The sequence below is a fragment of the Myiozetetes cayanensis genome, unplaced genomic scaffold (assembly GCF_022539395.1).
Source record: "Myiozetetes cayanensis isolate MyiCay16 unplaced genomic scaffold, myiCay2020 scf5-8, whole genome shotgun sequence".
NCBI classification, from domain to species: Eukaryota; Metazoa; Chordata; class Aves; order Passeriformes; family Tyrannidae; genus Myiozetetes; species Myiozetetes cayanensis.
Genome location: NW_026087742.1, coordinates 104,067,938 through 104,090,822, shown reverse-complemented (window position 1 = coordinate 104,090,822; position 22,885 = coordinate 104,067,938). Strand labels below are relative to the sequence as shown.

The following is a 22,885-nucleotide window of genomic DNA, read 5'->3' as shown; positions in this document are numbered from 1 at the left end:
ACCTGGCTGATTCTATGATTCTAAGGTCCTTGTTTAAACACAATTAATGGTAGAGAACAAAGCTGAAGTCTTCTTGCTTCAAAATCCCACATTCTGCTCGCTGCAGTCATCCCTTCTTTGAAATATACCAAAACCTCTGCTCTTCTCCAGATCAGGCATTAAAATAACAGGATTATTTTATCCAACTATGTAGACCAATTAGCAGGACATCCCATAGACCTTTAATAAATTAAATTTTGAAGTAAAGTGCCATTTCCTTGCTTACACTTTAGAGGAGGAAAAACAAATTTAACTTTTCTGTTTTCTGATGCCAGCCAGATGCTTTCCTTTCTTCTTTGTTTTTGAACAGATTTTTTTTTTTTTTCACAAAGTTTTCAGGACTTCAATGTAAACTGACTCATTTAGGAAAAAACTAACATTTTGCTGAGTTAAAATGAAATAAAATATGAGCCAGTTTGCTCTATCTCAGCTCAGGGAGACAATGCAAAAGGCTTCTCTTAAGATTATGAAACGAAGAATGATTCCAGTACTGGTAAGGATGCACTTTTTGTGCCAGATTCGACCATAGGTTAAAAACAATACTACACCTCATCTCCAAGAACCACCAACAGAAGATACTAAGGAACAGCATAAGAGAAAGCACACAGGAAAACCCTTCCAAAGATTCTTCCAGCTTTTGGAAATGGCTCAAGGACCACCTGAATCACTGTCCCTGTATTCAGTGGTGACTGGGTGCATTACTACCCCCACCCCAAGGAACTTCAAGGGCTTTTTCAACCAATTGAAACTTTTAGCATCTGCAACATACTGCAGAACAACTACATGCTACATGGAAAAGTATCTTATTTTTCTTGAACACACACACACACACACACACACACACACTCTCTCTTTTAATGCCTTCTAGTTCTTGTATCAGGAGAGACTAGGAAAAATCATTCTGCATTCACCTTTTCTGTGCCACTCATGATTTTACAGACCGCCATTACATCACCTGCAATCAAACTCTTTTCCAAACCACAGTCCTAATTTACTTAGTTGTTCCTTTCAAGGAAATCACTCCAAATCTTTGTTGCCCTTCTCTGAATCTCTTCCAAGTCTTTTTTGAAATGAGGGGGCTGGGGAAAAAATAAAGGACAAATGGGGAGGGAGATGAAACCAGTACTGCACACAGTATTTAGGATGCTAGATGAACATGAATTTATACAGAAACAAAATGGTATTTCCCACCTTGTTCTCTGTTCATTTCTTTCTTCAAGTTCTGTTTGCCTAGAGCACTACTGAGCATTTGAGCACTGAGTAGTCATTTCCACAAAGGTCTTTATCATTATCCAAGAATTGTAATTCTATTCTTCCCTCATAAGTCAATACACACTCTATAGACCAAAATTAGGATTGGTTTCTCAGCATCTGCCTTACTTCACACTACTTGGCAGAAGATTTCATCTTCCATTGTTAACTGACAAGTCAAGTCAGTATTACAAAGTCTATATGCAACTCTTCTCAAGCAGTTCCTGCTTTTACCATCCCTGAGCAGCTCAGCCCTGAAAACTCTGCATTTCAGACCATCAGCTGCTGATGTCTACGCTAAGAATAGTGACTATTTATTTTTGCCCATTTCCAAAATTTTTGTTGCTCCTGCGAAGAAGTTAAACCTAACTATACCAGAACTCCTGGTACTTTCATGGAAATGCTAGGAGTCAGAGGACAACTCCAAAAGTTGCTGATTCCATTCTCACTGGCTCGTCAACAAGCTCTTCCAACTGTATGTTCCAGCGATGACTTCTACCTAATTTCCACTTAAATTTTAACTTAAAAATATATTCCATAATAATTTTTAAAGTGCTCCAAGACTGTTTCAGGTTTTTGTTTGTTTGTGTATTCTTTTAAGACAAAAGTTCAAATCCTTTACGTCATTTATTGCAGAGACTTCTCTTCTTTCACCATTTTTCCAACCATATCACAACCTCAATACTATCCCACTTGGTGTAAAGTCCATCAAAGCACTTCCTGCTGCCCTTGCACAGCAGAGCTTTTATGTCTCTGCTCCCAGACCAGAAAAACTGTGTGTGGAACCTCATGCCAGCAGCAATGCAAATTGCTTCCTAAAATGCATGCCCAAATCCATAATGCAGGAATTGAAAGAGTCTATTACAAAAAGCAGGTCCCAACTCTGATATCCAAAAGCCTAATACCAGTTTAAGCTGGTCACCCTATGACTTGTTTATAGTAAATGGAAGAAGAAAAATCATCTCCAAAAAGCAATTCACCTAATGGATTTCGGGTTGAAGCAAATCCTCCTTAATCTAGATGATCTTATTAAAATAAGGGGGGTTGGAAACAGTGTAATTAGTGTATCTGATCAGTAAGTTCGAGTTTTATTTTGCAGATTAGCAATGTAAATCATTACATATTTAATACTGCACAGTGAGAAAATTTCAAGAATTCAAAAACCTTGTGTGGATTCAATTTGGTCTCTTGCACACCTGTTGCCCTAGGAATCCTAGTACCACTCTCCTTGCCATACACAATTTATTTATGACAAATACTCAAGAACTAACATTAGAAAGATAAGGCACTGCTCAACAAGACTGAGCTATTTCATCAGCACACACTGTGAAAAATCGTAGGACATGACCTAACATAGACACCTGACCTGTGTCTTCTGAAGTCAGAGGCACAAATGAGCCTCAAGTGAAAAAGACAGTCCTTGGCTTTGGTTTTGCAAATGAACTTCACATCTATTTTAAGAAGAGGACAATGTTTACCTATTGCCTCATATTTTTTAAATAACTCAGTTTTGATGGACATGGAATAACCTTCTACAGAAAAAAAAGGCTACTCAAGGATTGCAATGAGATCTTCAGGCACTCTCTTACGTGAGTACCAAGAATATCATTAGAGCCACTGTGAGGGAGAACAAAAAAATTCCTGGAAAGCATAATGAATTGTCACAGATCTTCCATTAAGTTAATTTTTAGAGACAAAAGCTATGCTTTGTGTGGAAAGTTGTTTGTGCTACATTTGCTTATTATGTGGCATCTCTACCTTCCCATGAAATATCTGGCAGCAGTGTGACACACAGCCAGGCAGGTGGAGATGCAGAGGGTGTCCTCACCCGTTCCAAACCCCTCCTCTTAAAGAGCATAGTTGTTTCAGCTGTAACTATGAAAAGATTCTGTGTGCAGAAAGAGACCACTCATGACTCAAAACATATTAAATGACTACATTTGAACTTCAAAACAATTTATTATACTAGAAAAACAAAGCATGGAAACTGCCAGACAGTAAGATACTTAGGGAATGCAAGTGCAACTGAAAAAACAAAGCCTGGAATGGGAGCATCATCCCAGCTTCAGCTGAACAGAATACTCAAAAATAGACAACCATGAAAATAATGCACAATAAAAGTAACTGTGTTTTCTGCCACCTATTGGCATTTTCAGCTAACAATTAAGAAACAAAGACACCACTGACAAGGTACTGCTTCCACTGTCTTACAATGGAACGCACAGATGGTTCCCCCAAACTACCACTGACTAATGATATTTAAAGCAAGTTTCTTTATGCAGTTGTTTCGGTCTAATGCACTCACTGCTGAAGAAAGCACTGGGAGCTTTGCTGGTCACAAAATGCAGGTGCTTAAACTAAAAAGACCAATAGCTTAGGATACAAATAACCATTCAAATTCAACAGCAATTATACCTGTTTGCAGCTACTAAGAAATAATGACAAAAACATACAAGTTTCACTGAACTGTACCTATTGCAATAAACGACATTTAAAAAATGAAGATCTCTACAATAAATGCCTACAATAAAAAGCCCAAATACACTGCATAGATACTAACTAAATGTTCCTTCAATTCATATAGAAAACAATGTCATTTGTATAGACTTCCTACCAGTTATAATTAACACTAAAGAGGTCTTTTCTTCTTTGTCACCTCTCTATTCAGGCCTTATTTGTGTTTGTTTGTACTTACTATCTGTTAATCTCTCTTAACAAATGACAACAATAACTGTTGCTATTATGCATGGAAATTAAACATGTAGATAACTGTGTGAAGGGAGCTATTTTTGAAAAAAAGCAGTATCAGAAACATGTAGCTCTTTATGTCTCTTGTTTTGCTTTGATAATTAAGCCATAGCCTTGATTTGTTTTAAACAAAAAACTTTTCCATGGCCATGCATGTTGCAATCAAATTCAATACATGCATTATGTTCTGATTCAATCTGTTCAAGTGCATTATTGTTAACTCTTATTTGATCCATGCCTGTCATCTTCACTGACCAAACAAAACCAATCCTTCATTTCCCAGCAGCTATCACTGAGTCTGTAAATTAATTTGCAATAGATCAAACAAAATCATAATAGGAAACCTTCAGCTTTGTTCTACTTGGTATCTGCAACACTGTGGGAAATGAAATACAAGTTGATAGAGAGTGGAAAAAAAAAAAAAGAAAAAAAGGCAACTAGCATTTCCAAACATTCTGCCTACAAATGCTTAGTTAATTTTAAAATATAAAAAAGTATGCAAAAAAACCCTGAAATAAATGCACAATATAAAAGAAAATCCCTGAAGAGTATTAGGTCCACGAACTGTAGCTAATGGGGAGAAATTTGCAAGTCAAAAGTAATTTTGTTTCTTTGTAAATCTGTTCTTGAGAATTAGCCTCTTCCATTCTAGTGATCAACAAGCATTAGAAATATTACCCCAACATAGAGAGGCAAATGGTTTCAGAACAGCCTTTCAAACAGAAGTTGCAGGAGTCAACAACACACATTCACTGAGCTTTATCTTACTTTTTACAAACCACATGTCACAATGTAGCTTAGCTGTCTGCTACACTAGAAGACTGGATGTGCTTCTCTAGGACACCTCAGTTCTGCATCTGTTCTGCCTTCAGACAGTCTGGATGAAAAAATGTGGTAGTAAAAACCAGAAAGCACTGAAAATTATTCACAAGTCACTATCAGTTACTTTGGAGTTGAATTTAATTGTAATTCGTGCTTGCTTCTCTACAATCTTCCTCCCCGTTGAAGACAATTTTAATGTGGACTTTGAGCAAATGGGATCTTAGTGGATGATGTCCAATCTCCAGATGGCTGGAAGACCTGACCTTGAACATATTACATTCAAAATCCATGGCTTCAGCACTGCAGAGCTGAAATTATCACCTTAAATCACCAAACACACCACAAAGGAAATGTAAGAACCCAGCCTAAACAAACTGTCCTTGTCAACCAGCATAAGGTTGCTGTTCACATCACTGATCAGCAAACCAGTTTTTTGACAGCTGATTGTGAGAGACAATGCAATGAAAACTTTCTGATCAGGGTATCATTGAGGCACTAATCAATTTCACACTGGCCTCTTTTTTTATACTAAAATAATATACTAATACTATAATACTAATATACAAAAGCATATTATTTTCACTCATTCCAAGACCAGAAGCTTCAAAACCCATTTTCCTGCCAACATCCATTATTATGGATACCATTTCCTAACAGGACAAATCTGGCTGAAGTGGCTTTCAGCCCTCTGGAAGGATGAGGTTCCACTAATATTGCATTACTGGGTACACTATCAAACATAGAGATACTCCCATGTAATGTTAAAAGATAGATGATTTTATTAAATAAAATTCAGGCAACTCATCATGGCAACAGAGGACTTGACCCAGTGGCCTGAAAGTTAACGCTTCCAATCACAATAATTTGTTCCACATGACAAATGTGTTCTCCCTCTCTCTGCCTTCTGTAAACAGCTGAGTGTTTGGGGGAACAGATAGACAAACTTTCCATAGTGGCAGACAGCATCTCAGGAATTACAGCCAAACCCTCTGTTTGCACATTCTCTGGCAAGTGTTTTGACTATTAGTAGTAGCTACATCTTTTGAGAATTGCATCACAATTTTACACTTTAAACATGAAAGGTGGTATGAATACTGACTTAAAGATAAGCTGTTGCTGTAAAGTCAGGAAAGTTTCTCTGCTGCATACTAGAAACCAAATTACTTTCAAGTAATTTTGATTCCTAATCTGCTTTTTTGCCGTTTAGAACAAAGAAATACTCTAGTAATAACACTGATACAGTCCAATGCACTTGCACCATCTTAGTGAGGTATCAGCAGCAATTAAAATCTGAATGACAGTGTGAGAACTAGTGTCACACACTGGAATTTTCAGACAACGCAGACTTGAGTGACACCTACCTGCCACTGCTACAGTGCCAAGAAGAAATCCCCTCAGGTCAGGGATGCTATCATAAACAGTGAAATGAGAGTTCATCAGAAAACTTGACCCACTAAGCGAAGTGAATCATAGAATCACTAAGGTTGGAAAAGACATCTAAGATCATGGAGTCCAACTGCTAAACAAGCACTCCCAAGTGCCACATCCACACACCTCTGAACGCTTCCAGGGATGGTGATTCCACCACTCCAGTGAAGTTCAGTGTATTTTAGGTTCCTGAGGCAACATTCCACTTTTTTCATGGACAAGTGTACCTGATAAAAACCTCAGAAGGGCAATGCATCTGATAAAAACCTCAGAAGACCACTATTACAAAGAAATCAATTCTACTGCTGCTAGACATACAAGAGGCATAGACTCATTAAATTTTTGAAAGGGTTTTTCAAGATAGAGGAGTTGATGAGTCTGGGATTGGCATAAACAGAAACACACTATTCTCTTACTGTAGGAAAAGTAACTCTTTGCAGCATCCTGGTGCCTGCCTGCTTTATGTACTTTCTGTAGCTGCTTCCAGCCAGCTGCTTTATCCTGAATGTCCTTTCAGAGTAAGTACAAAGCCACATCAGATAGTTGCGTGATTGATCTTACAAACGTATTAGTTTATTGGTGAGACTACCAGACTAGACTCAGTGTAGAACACTTTGATCATGAGGACTCCAAGCAGGTGACACCTTAAGACATTTGACTTTGTCAAGTCTATGCACCTCCTGAGAGCCTGAGCAGAGACAGCCATTCCTTTGGAACTTGTAGCTACTAAAACAAACAACCTGGAGGCAAGATATCTCAATTTATAAAAGCTTGGATCAGCATATGAAAGGATCACCCCACGTATAAAAACTTAACTCTTGGTCATCCCCCCTCTTTGGGCATGGGAAAGAAAAAAATAAGTAAATTCTTGATTAAGGTGAAATTCTAAGATAATTTTGTCAGAACGAAATTTGAGGGAAAGAGAGAAGAACATGCTGTCACAGAAGAGTGTCATATATGGAAAATGAGCCATCAGGCTTCCCTTCTTTCCTCACCCCCTAGCAAAATGATCACCATCAGAAGGAGCCTTCATAAGGAGCATCTTATCTGTTCTGGCACTTTTCCTATCAATGATAATCTCCTTGATAAGGAATAAACAGGCACACTCTATTGGCAACAATCATGCAAACCAAACATAACAACTGGAGTAATGGAATTAGAAGCAATCAGTGACGTAGAATTCCAGGCCAGCAACTTTTTCAGGATCCTGCAAGGTTTGATATTCCACAAACCAGATACCAAGCACTAATAAAAACATGTACCTGTGAGACCATGAGAAGGATCTCATTTTATCTGTCAAGGAAATCTAGGGGACTTGCAAAGCCTCTTTAATTAGTAAGTTCAGACATATTTAGATCTCAAAGTAGTGTATGAACAGACATGTTATTGAAGTACTAATCACTCCAGTCTTCTTCTCCACTTTACCAAAATTTTAACAAGAAATTGCTGGAGAAGCTCTCTCTACTTATTTAATGTTACTTTAAGGAGATCCAATTGTACTAAGTCAGAAGCCCCAATGCTAGGTTCAAGAGATCCCTTCTAGAGAAGAGGTTATGTCTGAACTCCATCAGAGAATTTTAAAATGTAAAAGAATGTCAGAGCGTGTGCAAGTTCTCTTGAACCATCAGGCATAACTGAAACTTTTAAGTCAAAAACATCCTAAAACTAAGTTAAAATACTTATACTCCAATTTGAGTATGTAAGACAAAGACGACCTTTGAAAATGTTCTGTTTCAAGGTTTTATACTCCTGTCCTAACTATCATCTCCAAACAACAGATTCCTCTGACATTTTCCCAGACTCTGCAAATAGATTGTTTTATTAAAAAATTGGGTCAAGAGTCTACTATTGAGGCTGGCTGACTGGAGCTTTTGTCTCTTTATTTTAAGTGGGATAGGTACCATGTTAAACATGCTTCCAAGCTTGTTGTAGCAACAAGATTAGATGTTCAAATGCTTAGAACAGGGAAGCACCTTAGGTTTGCATGGATTTCAAAAAATTTACCCTACAGCTTAAATCCCTTACCCAGAGAATGCTTATTTTATGTTCTATGGTATTTTGTTGTGTGTTGTATACATTTTGGCAATGTAACTTTTTTTAGTAACTATTATAGTAACAAGAACTGAAATTAGTTCCTGAAATTAATATAAAAGGCTAACTATAATGCATTAAGAGACCTGATTATAGATCCAGTGTGGTATATGACTATTCAGAAGAGAAGGACCTGTTTTATCAACTCACTCTTGGCCACTGACTTTGCATTAATTTTTCTTTTTCTATACAATAAATACTATATCTAGCTCCTCATCCAGAAAAAAATAAATAACATTTCCCAGTATGAGTATTTTTAGAGTCTGATGCTACCTGATCATCCAATTTAGGGAAAATGTACATAGTGACCACAGCATTTCACACTCCATTTCATGCTGCATCACTTCAATGGAAGAAGAAGATATGACTTCAATTTCTTTTCTAAGCATTTCCTTATTTTCAGAGCTTCTTGAGTTTTGGCCTGTATAACTGATCAGAGTTCAGCTGTGGGATGGAGTGGATAACAAAACTCTTACAAAGAAAGGATTCCTTTCCTGGATGGTCCACTCTGCTCCTCTTGAATTCAGCATTATCCAAGCTGATGAACAAATAGACAAGATCTTTTAGGAAAAATACAAAATTGTCTCTTAAATGAAAGATGAAACAATGAGATATGCTTTTAAAAGTGTACTACTTGAAAGCAGTACAGATACTCGAGATGGTTGGTTATATATCCAGTATTATTAGCACGGGAAGCACATTAAGGGATGTTATCAAATTGAAGCATCTCAGCCAGTAACTTCCTAGTGGAAGGTAAATCATCACTTTACCACCCAATGCTGGTAAAAGAAGGACACCCTCTCCAAAATACTGAAACCTCCTGCTCTCAGAAACATTCTTATTTGTTGTCTCAGATCACTGCTGGAAAACTGCCAGCCCAAAATGACTCAAAGGTACCTGGAGTCAGTGGGAACCACACCACTGAAGGACCAGATTATGAAGGTCCAAACAACCAGACAAACCGCAACTGAAGGCAATGTAACTTACACTGACTTGCTACCTTAAAGCAAGCATGAATGAGGACACAAACAAATACTACCTGAGTTTCTCAGATCACAAAATGTCCTTTTATCTTGAAAAAGCTGATGATACAGTAACAGTAAAAGCACTGATGTAGATTCCAGGTGGCCATTAAGAGAAGTGAAGCTGCCAACTGCACTGGTCTAAAACACCCAAAGTTTGTAGTGGATATCATGGAAAAACGGACATTGACTTGAGAGGATTTAGGCTACAACAAAATTATGTCCCATAGCATAATTTTTAGGAGTCCTTTCATTACTTGCATACCCTCACGGTCCTATCAGCAACGCATCGCTGTTGTGATGCAAAGTCAGACACAGAATATCATCTGCCTATTTACAGGCTACTGAAAATGATACAGAGTTTCAAGAATGGTATTTTGTAATTCTGAATACTCCAAAATAATAGAACTTGAATTGCATTCTAACCCAGATTGCGGCGGGGTGGGGGGGCAGGAGAGGAAACTGAGGAAACCATGCAAGACCAAAAGAAATTTCATATCAGTTTTACCATTAAAAGTCTCGGAAGTATGTGTTTGTAACCAAAGCAGGAGATAACCATTGAGAAATGCACCCTTACCTTACCCCTCAAGAACTCGAACACTCAAACTAATGTAAAAGATGTTTTAAACAAACTTATCAGACAAGACAGAAGTGAAAAATAACTTGTAGGTCAATGTCAGAGTTTTACATGCTATTAGAAATTGATTTTCTTTTAAAAAAGACACCTTTAAATGTACAGTCGCATGTTGTTTCATACAAGTTATTTGAAACTTATTGATCTCATTTGTGCAAAGACCAGGCTCTGTCATCTGCCTGCTGAAAGGATAATAGAGCACTCCAAACCCTTATGACACATTTGATGCAAACAGTGCCCCTCATTTAAACACATGTAATAGCACCACAAGTGGACAAATTCCAACCTTAACAGTTGAACATTACAAACTAAATTAGCCAGTATGTTCTGCTTTACTTCACATCAAATCCAATACCCTGGTCTTCTTATCTTCAGTAAAATAAGGTTCTAGGCACCAAAACACGTGCCCCTAAAGATTAAAAAGTAGAGCATAAGTGTTCACAGGCTGACATACCGCTCACAAAGAGAAGCGGCTATTACCAACAATTTTATTTCACTTAAGACAATCTGAAAACAGCTAAATTGAATTTTGAGCAAGCAACTGAGAGAAGACATACTTAAAATGACTTCACATGAAAAACTACAAGAAAAGGATCAGTGAAGGATGTCTTATGTATTTCTGTACTGAGAGCTAAAACCTCTAGAAGGATATTTAAGTCCACTTTGCCAAAATACTCTCCCTATTCATACAACTCAAAGCAAGCCATACTCTTAGGGTACAATAGGTCACAACTAAGTACAGTACCTTGCCTCAGAAAAAATTTTGCTTTGTCTGTCAACTGTCAACAAAGCACAAAGAGCTCATACAGCCCATCCATGTATTGCTTGTTAAAGAATCTAGCAACCTACAAATAGTAAGAACTCAAAGATTTCTTAAAAACCATGCCTCTACTTTGGTTACAAAGCTAAAAACACTCTCCTCCCCCCACTTCTCCCACAAATCTGTTTTCTTCCTTCTTCCCTCAAACATTTGTACAGTCCTTGAATTTTTCCTGTCTCAGACTTGTCAAGCTGAACTTCCTGCAAGACATTACATGTAAAATTAGAACAGAGGTTTTGCTCATGTACGTGGCAGTAACAGTAAGGTTCGTCAGCTCCAGTGTACTTCTCAAGTCGGTTAAGAGACAAAAAGACTGTTTATGTGAAACACCTTTGCAATATGGTTCTGAACATCTCTAAACACTGAAGGAGTTAACACAGTTGTGAAAACTTTAAAACCAATAATGCACATACATGAGAATGCAAGTTTAGAGGAGCTCAAAAGAGTGAAAGGTAATGGCAGAGAAAGTGGTCTCATGGTCTGGTCACCTTAAACTAGAGAAGTTTAAAGCATCACTAAGCAGTGTTTGTTCATTTAAGTTTAATTATTTTCTCCTTGAGAATGGCCCTAATGAAACTGAATATCTTTCATGGTTTCGAAGAGCAGTCTGAATGGTCTGTAAACAGGGCTGGGGGCATAGGAGAGAACTGGCTGAGCCAGGGGGTTGCTAGGTGATGCAGAATGTAAACCCACAAACTTGTTCAGGTTTACTTTGCTTTCATGCTGCTCTCACACAGGCTCTCCAAAGTTTTAAGAATTAATTTCCAGGTAGTTATTTAAAAACAAAAAGTAGAAATAATTAAAAAAAGGAAAAACCCTTAATCCTCTTCATCTCTTCCCTCGCTCCCCCTGCCACTCCCAAGAATAAAAAAGGAAAGACGAAAGGAAATTCACAGCATTAAAGTGCAGGAGACCATTCCCTCTATATTTGTATGTAATGGTTGAGGACTAGTGATTACGAAGAACTTTTAATCTTTTCAGACTGATTTTTGCTTTTGTGAATGTAAATAAAAATGAATTCTGGAACAGTGGGCCTTTAAAATATTCAAATTGAAAATACAGTCTTATTTACTAACATATCCACTGCGGATTACAAAAGCAAACTTTTCAGTACAGCCATGTGTTTCTACCTCCATCCTTTTTAGAGCTGTGGTTATTTTTTTCTTTTTCCTAAAGTATCTGATCAGAGATTGTCCAGTAAGAGCACTTTATTAGATCATCAGTCAGAGGGTTTTACAAGCACCAAGAGCTATGGGCTCAAATGCAGCACATCAGTTTTAATAGCCGAAGGTCTAATAGTAAACTGCAGATACTGCTGAGAACTTTCCATGCACTGAACTCTTGAAAAAGCACCATCTCTCAAGCTTAAATGCAGCTGCCTCTTTCAATGCCGCAAATGGGTAAATTTGACAAAAAAGCCACCATTAAGACTACATGAAAGGCTCAAGACAACATCCTTTCAATGCTTTGTACTTCAGTAATCAGATGTACTTACTCACCCCCTCCCCCAAACCCGATCAAGAACTATTTCTGAATGGTAGGAAATAATTCCACTTTGTACATCTTTTAGTTAATCAAGACTTTCTATTCAGCAATTTGACCTTTTGTTCAAAACAGGATTATCAGTTTTTTCGCCAGTTACCAAGGGCGACTCGCATGGTGAACATAATTGCAATAATTTGCAAAACACCATGGCAACCCACATTACAACTAGGTAAATACTGGTCTTTTGTGCTACATTGTTATTTTCAGAGATGCTGAAGTCAAAGAACGAATGACAAATGAACACAAAATTTATATTTGCTTTGTCTCAAAAGAGAAGAAAATTGATAACAAGAATTGGGGGGAAACCGACTACAGCTGTAATTTCTAACTTGATTAATTAGGATGGTAACAGTCCTTAACAGTATATTCAACAAACAGCCCTGACTTAGTCTCTCCACCCACCTCTCTCTTTCTACACTACTACCACTAACCCCCCACCCCAGACAAATTTTTTCAGCTAGGAGAACAAACAACTCCATTTGCTCTTTTCTTCAACTTAATGGAATCCTTAATTACAGAACATTGTTCTCCTGCTCTTCATTACACTGAAAACTGAAAGTGAGAGAGAAGGAGGAAGCTGGTGCCAAGCAGACGGAGTAGCTACAGTCATCTCCTCTGCCTTTGCTTTTTTTGTCCGTAGCAGACCTAAAGATGAGATGGCATTTTTTGTGGGTGGGGTTTTTTTTCCCCTTTTTAATATTAGCAGCTGTTGTACAGCAAATAATTAAGTAAACTAGTGCTCAAGTTCTCTCCTGGCAGTGTAAGTAAGACATGAAAGCTTAAGTCAAGTCATGATTAAAATCCAAATCAGAGAGGAAGCAGCTGTTTAAAAAGAAAAAAAATCTCTTAAAACTATCAGATTGGGTGGTTTCTAATGGAACACCTACTGTATTAAAGCACTTGCCTGTGAATAGTACTGTAATACATAATAAACTAATAACTTTAAACTTATTTTCTTTACAATTTTAAGAAACTTACAAGAAAAAAATTGCTGAAAACAGTCCAATACATATTACTGATCAGCTTCACAATAAATTTGCTATGTATTACTGGAGCAGAGGCTCTGTGCTGAAACATTTATTATGCCATAGTGAGCTGATTGAATGGTTGAGAGCTTAATTTTCATGATATCATTAATAAAAACAAGTCATGTCTCTGTACAGGCCAAATCCTGTCATTAGATGTATGCATATATTTCTTGTAAAATGCAATGGCACCTTTCAGCAATGGATTTTCACATAGAGAGTAGATGAAAATACATTAAGCTCAAGAAGCATGCAATCAGAAGCCTGTGTAATCCTCATTTCAGTTCCCTGTACATACAAATCACGTGTCAATTTACAGTTAAAGGATTTTTGTATTTTAATTCTCATTAAAGGACTGGATTGCCTTCACGATGGCTTGTAAAGTGAACAAGACTTTGTACTAGGAACACTGGAGAGTATGTAGTAAAATGAATAAAATGAAAATAAAGTGCTAAAGTCAAATGAATGTGGCCCCAGGGAGCTGAAACGCGCTACTGCCTCTACACAGATTCTCCACACAGCTGGACAAGTCACTTCCAGTTTACTGAATGGATTCAAAAGCAGTGATCACCTCAATAATCAGTCTGCTCCCAGGGAAATTTAAAGGTCTATGATGCTCAAGCTTGAGTAGAACCAACTGTAACCTGAAAGCTCTGCTTCAGGCAGTTACTCAGTACTACACACTAAAAAACCAGGTCCTTTGATTCACAAATTGGGCACCAAAACTTATGGACATGTTTGATGTTCATTCCCCAATGCCTCATTCCTTTGAGAAATAAAAATAATAATTGTCCCCTCACTTAATACAGCTCTTGTAAAGATGCTCTTTAAGAGCCACTTGATCCCACAGTGAAGTGTGCCACAGAAAACTCCATGGGAAAATAAATAGTTCTAGGCAAAGTTTCAGAGAGAACACTTAATAAGGCAAAGCATCCACTATGCAATGGAGAGAAACAAATACAGACTGGCTGCTCATCCAACAAGGGCTGTCCAACCTGTGGGCTGCAACGTACAGAAAAAAGGGAAGTGGTAACATCAAATATAAATGACCTGCATTAAACTTAAGTAAGTAGTATTCATTCTGGGATTTCTTCAACTTTCAAATAATAAATAAATTTGAAATAAAACAGAGCAGCCCATAATAACAATTACTTTCTACATTCTCTGCAAGCTACACATTTTGCCCAGTATTTGCCAATACTAGAGGCAGGCAAATACTTAGGAATTTTCTCATACTTTTCTTATTAAACCAACCACACTCGGATATAATTGCTTGGGTTTTGTGTCCGAATTTTCACAGGCAATCTTTACTCATGCCTGCCTTCTCATGCTATTTCAGCCTACCTGCCCAGCCAGGTGCTTATCCAGCAGACATCATATTTGAATATTCTAACTCAACCAATTCCACTCAATTCAGCTTCTTTGTTTTCAGTTTCACCTACATCCACCCAGGTGCAGCTCCAGTCTCATGGGCCTATGTTCTAGTCCCTTTTACTCACCTATACTCAATTCTCGCAATCATTTTTGGGTTGTTTTTTTGGGATTGTGTTGGGTTTTATCTTTTAATTATTAATCATGCCTAGCTCCTGCTCCACACTACAAGTTTATCTTTACGGTTTGTAAAGTTATCAAATGTAGATGGATTTTCTTAGGCTGACAAAAGACAACCAATAGAAAGGAGGAAGGAAGGATGAAATATATACTTGTGATGGTTCAATTCAACAATACTCTTCCTCATAGCCAAGTGTTAAAGACCTCAAAGACACAGCACCTACATTTTGGGTATGGCAAGGCCACCTGAACAACTTTAACACTGCTTTTACTGCAACATCATACAATAAGCAAGTGATTATAATTTACCTTCAGACCTGTGGGCTTCAATTAAACTAATATACATGACATCAGATTTTTCCCTTTCCCATTCATTTCTCCTCAGATGACCACAACTGTGAATAAATGTAGTTGCTTGGTGGACCTCACTAGGCAAGCTTATATAACAAGATGTCTACATTTCAGCTGCAATTTACACTTTTTTCAAACTTTGATTTGGAATAATTAAAACAAATCTGTAGCATACTTTATTCTAAGTTAACATATATATTGCACTACTTGACTCCATCTTGAATGACACCATTTGCTCCCTGCTACTGTTAATTAAACTAAGCATCAAACAAGACAGTCAAAAATCTCAAAAAAACTTTTGTTAAGTGTTAGAAGATGGTCAGGCTTCCTCCTCGGCTTCCCCTCCATTCCTGTAACTACTTTCAACACCCACCCACAACCCCTTCCTACAGTCTTCCGAGGTTGCCCTCAAACTTTCCCTTAGACCTGCCTATTCTTTTTGAAATGAGAGCTCTTCTTCTGCCTCCCTGCTGGCTTGCACTTAATTTGCCATTCCCACCACTGTCAGACTGCACAGTTCTTCACTTCTTCAGGAGAGGCTGATTGTCACATCAATCTCCATGTTAATAATTACCATCTTTTGAGGAAACATCTCCATACATGGCACACCACCTGGTTCAAATGCAGACCAGAGATCATGAAAAGAAAGGTCAGAGGGAGATGGAATTTTGAGAGAGTTTACAGTCCTTTCTATTAAAAATTTCAAAGGCTTATAAATTGCATGTATCTGCTACTTGCCATGAAGAACTCAAGAATCTAGGCCAATCTGCTACATCTCAAGCACCCAAGTGAAATTAGAAAGGAACAACAGCATCTCAGAAGACCTGTTGTGGATCAGTTTAAGAGAAACAACATGTTTTGTTTAATCTTGAAAAAATGTTAATCTATTTTAGGTTAAAATTTCAACTAAAACTCAACTTCAGACAGATTTGGCATACAAAATGGGAAGGCGGACACCTAAAATGGTAATGTTTCAAAACCTCAGACTTTTCAAAACTTACACCAATGTAATACATGATAAATTGAATAAAAACTGCTTTGAGGCTAGTAAAAAAAAAAATTAGATGGACAAAGGTTCAGAGACAACAACAGAAACTGGGAGTGGGGTTGTGTGTTATTTTTTTGAAAATGTCTTCAAACTAAACTATTCTGGACAGCAACTAAAATAACCAGATGGACCTTAAGAAATTGATGCTTCTGTGTAAGCATTAAAAAAAACCAACAAAGCCAACTCAACAGAAATAAAGGCCTGTCATAAATTCACTGAACTAAAAAATATGAGAATGGGGAAGAGACCGTTTTCTGTTGCTTCTACACTGGCAACAGACAAGCAAAATAAACAGGATATTTTTGTTGCAGGGATTTTTTTTTAACAAAAAACTCCAAATTTTTATTTAGTAAATCACATTCAGAACAAACAAACTGCAGAAAAATAGGTTTTTGAAGTATCCTTCAAATAAATTACGATTCTGCTTTTTAAAAGGTTGGCTGCTATTGAGACCTGTAAAGCCTTTAAAGCCAACAGCTCAATTCTGAAATTAGTATGGCCCAAGAGAACTTTCCCACTGCAGACTCTTGAGAGTAGAAAAAGTTACTTGATACATCCTGTCTGCTAGAAAAATAAAGCCCTTTGCTTATCTGTGTTACTACTTTGAGTTTGTGGTAGACATACATATTGTCCCAAGTCTCTAGAACTACTATTTTCTATAATCTAGAGAGAATACTTCACTAAAACAATTATACAAATTCCTAATTTCATTATGACAGGTAAAGAAAAATTAAATTACTAGAGTAGCAGACTCTGACTACCTAGAAACCAGTATTATGACCTCATTATATTTCACATAGGTAAAAAACCAGTTCCAAATAACTTGAGAAGTCCTCTCTCTTAAAGTAAGGAAAATTACAAGCAAATTTTAACTTGGTAAAACGTGTAAAACAAAAGTATGAAAAATGGAGACTGGAAGTAGACAGCTGCTGACACAAATCAAAAGTTTTCCCAAGTAGAAGACTAATAAGAAAAATTAGGACAGATATTAACTAAGAATATAAAAAAAATCGATAATGTGATGAAAACAAGAAAATAGTTTGCAGCACAAAACAACCAGAAGAGCAACTTTTCCCCATATTTTGGAATAGTAATAACAGTCTCTTAGCATATAAGGAAGAAGAACTATGTTTTGGTCAGCTAGCAAGAAAATATTTATTAGGCCTTCAAAATTCAACATATTCATATAAAAAATGCTTGAATTTAACAGTCCAATTAGAGCCAAGAAGATCCATTACTTGGTGGATTTCCCAACCTTTGAAGCCACTTCAAGAGACTGAGACCTACATATTTACCAAAATGCTAATTTTCCTTGAAATAGTTATACAAGCAAATCAGAACCCTGTAACTTTCTGTATGTATCAGTCTAACATTAACCTGAAGAAACACAACAGAAATACTGATAGAGACTTTCAGTGATCAAGGATTTAAGAACAGGAATGGAATTAACACCAGTCATTATGTTTTTATGTAGAAGAGCCTCAACCAGCCATGACAGTTCATTTTTTTCATATTTCATTTTCATTACAAGTTTGGTTGAGAAAGGCAGATGTACTATAAATAATCTCTTGAATGGTATTTGATTTACTTGCAAAGGACACTGCAACAGAATTAGCATTGCACAGTGTTAATGAAGTACATGTGAAATGGATTAAGAGGTGCAAAGTTGAAGCATCTAAAAAAAAAAAATCAGTGGTCCATGAGACACAAAGTGATGACAGCCAAGGAAGCGTTTGTCAATAAGAAATGCAGAGGGATTCTGGTGGTGTATTACAATGAAAAGGTTACACTCACACTCTTCAACATTTACATCAGTGATTAGGAGAAGAGAGGAATCAATTCAGACCAAATTTACAGATGACAAAAGCAGAACAGTAAATAATGATAAGCACGAGGAAATTGGTTTGGTAAACTGTGTCCGTTCAAAACAAAATACACGAGTATTAGTACAGCAAAACAAAAGCAACACACCGGGAACAAAGACTATAGTTCACACCTACAGAATGGGGATACTGTATGCCAGAAATTATCAGCTGAAAAGGAGTCATAGTAGACAAGTTATTCAACATCAGCTTTAAAGGAAGGCCTAGCAAGATGTGGAGGTTGAATACTGAAGAACTGTGTATGAGTACTGAGGTGAATTTCTTCAAACGTGTTGTGAGACTGGTACTGGAGCACACACAGTCCTGGTGGCAAGAGTTAAAAAGGAAAAAGAAAAAGAACTGGTATGTTGAAGAGCTATAAACATTGTTTGAAGGCCTTAAAAAAAGAATAATAGCAACAGATCTTGAAGAGCAGTCTCTTACCATCACAAAAAGAGACAGAGGTGAATTCAGAAAAATGTGTAAGCATATACATGGAGGAAAGGTGCAGGTAACACAGGGTACTTAAATCTTGAGAAGAAGGGAGTCATATGAGCCAGTGCTTGGAAAACCTTGTTATAATGAAAACTGGCTCAATATCTGGGCCCAGAGGGTGGTGACCAGTGGAAGAGAATCCAGCTGGAGGCCAATAAGCAGCAGCGTGGACCAGGAGTCCAGACCTTCACTGATGATGTGTGAGGGGGTACTGTGTACCCTCGGTGAGTTTCCTATGACACACAATTGGTAGATACCAAACAGAACATGAGTCAGCAAAATGCTTGTGCCTCTCGTTATTAGCAGCAGCAAGCCCTTTGGTCTGGTTCCATGATTCTGTCTACAAACATCAAGCAGGGGAACATGAAGAGGTAGAACCTCTCTTGTCCTGCACAAGGAGAGGTATGTAAGAGCAAAGTCCACCTTAGGCAAATACAGATGCTTAAGTACCGAAAGGAAAGATCGATGTACCATTTGTAGATGGTGGTGCATGGCTCAGTGAAGACCATAATCTTTAGAAAGAGTAATCTGCAGCAGAGTGAAAACACCTACAGACCCTTATCTTTAAGGGACTGATATTTATTAATCAGATATTTATTAATTAGAATAATTTATCTTGACTTCTCTGATTAGTTACCTCTGATCTTTATTAATTAATTCTTTCTCTCCTCGAACACCTATCTTAAACTAGACGTGTCTGCTGTAAGCCAGGAACTTCTATAACATGTGACAATACTTTCACTCACGTTACAGTGTTTTGAAGGGTTTTTTTCTTTTAAATTGGCTTTAGCACAACTCAGGCATTATTAACTTAGCAAAACTCAAGACAGCAATAGAGACAAATGAGAGAGGTCAGAGGATGGGAAAGGTGGGCAAGAAAATTAAAAGCAAACACCAGGAACAATTCCGTTTGGTCTATATTTTCAGGAAAAAATTGTTTCCCAAATTCTAGTAGATACATAAGCAGTGTGTGTATATATATGTAAAAGTCTTTACATATGTGACACATATCCACAAACACATACAAATTTTCCTTTTTTTTTGAATTTCCTTTGATGGAAATTCAAGTCAGATCACACATCCTTAGAAAAAGTGTATGAAAGCTCAAGATGATACTCCAAATACTTTTGTTTCCCTTTTTTTTTTTGAGTTTTGGGTGTTTTTAAAAATGGAATTAGTAATCACATACACAGATAATGTATGAGTGTGGGCACTGAAAAAGTGCCTTTTCAAAAAAATCAGAGGATTAAATGTTCTTGTGTAATATGTGGAAAATACTTTCTGTACATTTTAGAAACATTTAAAGAAATATACTAAGCTAACAGGGTCCCTCAGTTACTATGGTAATAAGCATTTCCTAAGAGCATATAAACAGAGGAAAAGGTGTTTTCACTTCATATTGATATTAATCCACTCTCCTATGTTATAAAACACATGAAGTAACAGAAACTGAAAAAATAAGCTAAGATTCTAATATTGAATATGATTTCTTACAAAAAACTTTTCGGAGACTGAACTCAAATAATTTTCCAGTTTGCTGTGAAGTTACTGACTTTAAGGCAGAAATTTTATAGAACCCATACCTGAAAAACATCATTCTAGACAGACAGTATATTAAAATATTACAGAAATAGTAAAACTAGAAGATATAATATAGACATTATTATAAAGATCTTGGTCTAACTGGTAAACACAATAACAAAAAAGTTCCCTGAAAGTAGTACTTACGATGACAATACAACCATTCACAAATATAATTACTAATTAAACAAAGAAAATATATCTTGGGATGAAAGGATCCCAAAAAATAGACATGGATGTTTCAACCTTCAGACCACTCCTGTGCAGGGATCTGCTGGCCTCTCTATACTGTGAAGTGCAGTGAATTCAAAGCTCACCCATTTGCTAGTGGACTTCATGGGGAGACTAGACCTTAATTTGCCACCTAGATAATTTAACCCAGAGTTTTCATCTCCTGCTTGTGGATCCAGAAATTTTTTTCCCATAACCTGTAAATCAAAACGCATTTATTCTACAACACTACCACAGCAGCAAAGCACAAAAAGCAGAACCTCAATTATGTATATAAACCCCAAATGGTTCTTCACAAAAGAAAGATGGCACACTTAGGAGGTTTACAAGACTCTCTAGTCTTACACCAAACTATCAAATCTGATTTTCCTGTTTGCTATCCTTGTTCACAGATAAAAACTGTGCTGCACAGTTTCTTAATGAAATAATTTTGTCTGTTTCCTCTATTTGCATTAAAAAATATTCAAGATAAAAACTGCAGGATGACAAAATCTTAATATGCAGTTTGGTAAAGTTCTAGTCAGTCTCTGAACAACACGTTTATCTATCCAGTAAAGCTTGTGTTAATGCGATGTAAGAGTTTGGCAAATTCAACTCTAATGGAGCATAAAAGTGCTTTTGCTTGAAAGTGAGATCATTTTTAAAAATTCAAAGCATGATCACTTTTCCCTTTTTTTGCAGGAACAATCTGATACAAGCAGCAAAGCTTAAATAAACTAGAAACATTTCAAATGATCCATAAAGGATTAATAAGCACTGCAGGAAGTCCTATAGGCTCAGCGTATACATTTTCCATCTTTTTCTCCTGCCACAGGCATGACGTGAAATCCTAAACAGAACTCAAGTTTCAAAGTCACTGAATGTTAAGGTCTGCAGCTTTGATACTAGGGTAGAGTGGGGTCACCATCTTGGAATATTTAATTTAAACAGATAACAAAATATTGATTTTATTAGCATAATAAAGCCTCCAAATTATGGCCCTTCACAAAATTCTTTTTCTACTCACAAATAGGCGAATGGACAAAAGCAAGGCAAAAGGGGTATAGTAAGCTACAGGCCACTAATATAACAAGAACAAAATGACAGCTATTATTTTGGCAGAGATAATCTATGCTGAAACACAAAACACACACGCACACAATTTCTTTCAATACAATTTTCTTGTCTTCCCACTGACTTCTATGATTACCACAGAAAGCAGGGTTCTAAACACATTTCTCAATTGAATCTTCAATCAATAACGGTAAAAATTTGAGAAGGGAGATATGGGAAAACGTATTATAGCATTAGTAAGTGTTTGCAAAACAGACTGAACTTACCAATATGCATAAAAGTTGAAGGGGGGGGGAGAAATATATCAGTAACAATGTACCCTATACCTTTTACCTAATTGAAATTAGTTTAAAAAAAAAAATCCACTGAAACTTCACAATTTAATCAGTAGTAGAAACTGCCCCAAGCCTGGTCCAAGTGATCAAATTATGTAGTTATACTTTAGCTTGTAGTACCACAGCTGTAAAGTAAGGAATACTTCTGATTTACCAAATGTCTTCAGGATATTCATAGGTCCTTTTTAAACGGTGAAAAAGGGTGATTGTTTAAATAATTTACAGAAAGTAACAGAACTAAGCTACATAGAGTCTACTTGCTGGTATTAGTTATATGGCATAAAAGAGAAATACTAAAAAAATAAGAACTAGATGCCTGCAGAAACAAAATGAGAAAACTTCTGAGATCTCAAAAGGAGGTCAGCTTGACCTAAACAAACTCAATTTGCTAGCAAGAATCCGGACTTACTCTAACACTGACGTAGGAGAAGAGACAAATAATTCATATCAGAATTGAGAGTTCCTTGTGTTGGAAGATGGAAAAGTTTAGCCTCTGTTAAGCTTTAAGGCTGTTTACCACCCAGGCTTTCAGTTCAGAGCCAAAATAACCAACAGCAGAAACTGTTTAGGTGACAGTTACATACAAATTGGAATAACTTCTTGCAGGAGTAGAAAATAGGAATGATTCAGAAATGCAACAGACAAATAGAAAGTTATAAAAGAGCATAAATATAAAAACCATCACGGATAATACTGGCCATATTGGGGAGGGGAGGAGGGAGCAGAGATGTGAAAATGATAAATGTTAACTCACAGTGAGAGACTGACGCTGAAAGGCAAAAATTATGCTAAAATAATACACTAATCAAAAGGAAAAGTGAATGAAAAGAAAGAAGCAGAGAAGAAACTGAACAAAGGACTAAAAGTAATCATTTGTCTGTATAAAGGCAGCAGAGAAGCCTTGCTTGGAATGATGTCTACAATTCTGGGAACATTATTAAAACTAGACAGAA

General features: G+C 36.8%; 1 protein-coding gene across 2 annotated transcripts in view; it reads right to left on the bottom strand.

The window, feature by feature from the left end:
* POLA1 (DNA polymerase alpha 1, catalytic subunit) overlaps window positions 1-22,885 on the bottom strand; it is a 191,212-nt gene that overhangs the window by 66,582 nt on the left and 101,745 nt on the right. The gene's annotated exons all lie outside the window — the stretch shown is intronic.